Genomic DNA, 3,366 nt, shown 5'->3' with positions numbered 1-3,366 from the left:
TTGGGGCGGCGCTTCTCCCGATGACCCCGACGCGATCACTCCTATGACTACCCTAATGGCTCCCAAAGGCTACCCTAACAGCTACTCTAACGGCTCCCAAAGGCTACTTTAACAGCTACTCTAACAGCTATTCTAACTGTTATTCTAACTGCCATTCTAACTCCTCCCACTTCTCCAACGGCTATTCTAACACCTCCTACTTCTCTCCAACCCAGCCTCACAGACTAACCTTTATAGAGGTGGTTGAGCCCGGCCCACAGACAGGTGGCCAATGAGATTTTAACTCACCACAGTTAATATATGCGTACCCCACTGATTGGATACGGCTATATGGCCTGGCCCGCCCCTATATCCGGGATTACAGTTCCTCTGCCTAATCAGGCCCCTACATTCCCCCCTTTTCTTTGGAAATCAGTCAAATCCTTGAATTTTCAGCCAGTTCTATGTTCTCCTGTTGTAAGTGGGTTATATTGAGCATGTAAGACTAACATTTTTATCGCTCCAATTTTCTTTGGTACAAATGACATTAGGGTGTTTATAATCCAGGGGCCAAAAAGTAACAGTAGTGTACAGTTGGCTGATGAGTTAGCCATTCAACGCTTTGTATTACCTTTTCCATTTTTCCTAATTCCGTTCATCTAATTTCCCACCTATACTTTACATAAACAAGTAAAATAGGAGCAACAATAAACTCACAGTTTTTTAGTCTTATCTTTAGTCCATGGTCAGCGGGGTCTGTCGACTGCAGCTTCCATCTCTGGAGGGGGGCGTCCTCATCCTTGGCTCGTTTGACATGACCCACGTGAATCCAGGCCCTGATGCCTTCTACTTTTACTGCCATGGTGGTGGTCAGGGTAACAGTAAATGGTCCCTTCCAGCGAGGCTCCAAGTTTCCCCCTTGATAGCAACGTATCCAAACCTAGTCCCCAGGTTGCTAAGGATGTGGTTCCCCCTCTGTCTCCATCCCAGTGTGGGCAGTCCGGATCCCTGAGTGGGCTTTTTTAAAGACAGACTAATTCCTGCAGTGACTAGAGTACAGACTGATCAGTTATTTCTGCTAGGTCAACCTCTAGTAGTCAAGGACAGCAGGGAGGATCTCCCAAACATTATTTCAAATTGGGTCACCTTGCTTAAATAGGGTGTACATCGTGCCCTGAGGAGGGCAAAAGGGAGGAGATCCACCCGTCCACCACCAGTCTCCAGAATTAGTTTTGTCAAGGTCTCTTTAAGAGTCCGGTTCATTCTCTCTACTTGCCCGGAACTCTGAGGCCCGTAGGCACAATGTAATTTCCAATTAGTGCCCACGGCCTTGGCCAGGGCCTGAGACTGAACTCACAAATGCAGGGCCATTGTCTGACCCGATTGCAAGGGGCAGCCCAAACCTCAGAATTATGTCTTCTAGTAGCTTTTTGGCTACCACTCCTGCCGTCTCATGTTTGGCGGGAAAAGCCTCTATCCAGCCTGAAAATGTATCTACAAAAACTAACATGTACTTGTGCCCATATTTTCCAGGTTTCATTTCTGTAAAATCTATTTCCCAATAAATTCCTGGTTCTGTACCTCTTTCTCTTTTCCCTCTTCCCATTTTCATTTTTCCCACATTAACTGCCTGACATTGAGCACATCTATCGAATACATCCTATACCATACGCCCTAATTTAGAAACCTGGAACTGCTTGCCTATAAGCTCCTTGAGTTTGTGTATCCCCAAATGAGTACCCTGATGTATCTGGTCTACTAACTTCTTATCTAGTCTTCAAGGAAGAATTATTTTTCCTGCTTCAGTCTTAGCCCAGTCCCCTTCATAGTTCAATTTAACACATTTCTGTAAATATTTTAAATCTTCTTCTGAAGAGTTCGGTTTTTCTGCTAGGGCTGGAGCCAGGAGTGTAACCAGTTCTTGCTCTGTTTCTCGGGCTGCTTGCTTTATGGCTTGATCTGCTAATTGGTTTCCTTTTGACATCAGATCAGTCCCCTTTTGGTGTCGCGGTCAATGCATAATGGCCACCTCTTTTGGGTCCCAAATAGCCTGGAGGAGAGCCAATATTTCTCCTCTGTTTTTAATTCCTTTTCCTTCTGCTGTTAATAGGCTCCTTTCTTTATAAATAGCCACATGTATATGAAGAGTAGCAATGGCAAACCTGCTGTATGTATAGATGTTGGCGGTTTTACCTTTGGCCATCTGCAGTGCCTTAGTGAGTGCAATCAGCTCTGCTTTTTGTGCTGAAGTTCCATGTGGCAGGGCTGCTATCCAGAGTCTCTGCCCAGGAGAGACTACTGCAGCCCCCGCATACCTCTTTCCATTGACCATGTAGCTACTCCCATCTGTGAACAGAATCTTCTCGGCATCGGGAGGGTAATGTCTCCGAGATCCGGCCTTATTCCTGCAACGTGCGTTAGGACCTCCCCACAGTCATGTGGGTGGTCAGCCAGCTCCTCTGGCAGCAGCGTGGCTTGATTTAGCACTGTAGGGGGCCAGAAGGTCACTATTGGTTCATTGAGGAGGAGGGCCTGATACCCCGTCACTCGGGCATTTGTCATCCATCGGCCTGGTGGAGTCCGGAGAAGGCCCTCAATGGCATGTGTCATGGTCAAAATGAGATTTTGACCCAAAGTCAATTTACTTGCATCCTTGATCAGGAGGACTGTGGCAGCAATTATGCAGAGGCAAGGGGGAAATCCAGCTGCTACTGGATCTAGTTTCTTGCTAAGATAAGCTACTGGCCTTTTCCAAGTCCCCAGGGTCTGAGTTAAAACTCCTTTGGCCACCCCTGCTTTTTCATCCACATATAAGTGGAAGGGCTTGGTAACATATGGGATGGCCAATGCTGGGGCACTCAGTACAACTGTTTGTAATTCCCAAAATGCTCCTTCTGCCTCAGCTGTCTACTCTATCATAGTGAGCCCCCCCTTTTCCCAGTTCGTATGGAGGTTGGGCAATCTCCACAAACTGCAGTATCCACAGCCTACAGTAGCCCACCATCCAAGAAACTTCCTCAGATGTCGGGACGTGATGGGGCGGGGGTATCCGGTGATCAACTGTTACCTGGACTCAGACAGTGAACGCACTACCTCGTGGAGATCAGAGCCTAGATAAGTGGCATGGCTCTGACAGAGCTGTGTTTTTTTGCTGACAACTGATACCCTTTTTCCTGCAGAGTCTGTAAAAGAGCTCTCATCCCCCACAAGCATGACTCATAGTCCTCAGCGGCTACTAGCAAGTTATCAACATACTGTAGCAGAGTGACTCCTGGGTTGGAGGTTCTGTACTCACGCAAATCCTCACATAGGGCCTTGAGGGTGAATTATTGAATCCTTGAGGAAGTCTTGTCCAGGTGAGCTGACCTTGGAATCCTTCCTGTGGGT

Source organism: Meles meles, chromosome Y, assembly GCF_922984935.1.
Source record: "Meles meles chromosome Y, mMelMel3.1 paternal haplotype, whole genome shotgun sequence".
In the NCBI taxonomy this organism is placed as follows: Eukaryota; Metazoa; Chordata; class Mammalia; order Carnivora; family Mustelidae; genus Meles; species Meles meles.
The sequence above is the reverse complement of the archived record's forward strand: the minus strand, read 5'-3'. Positions refer to the sequence as shown.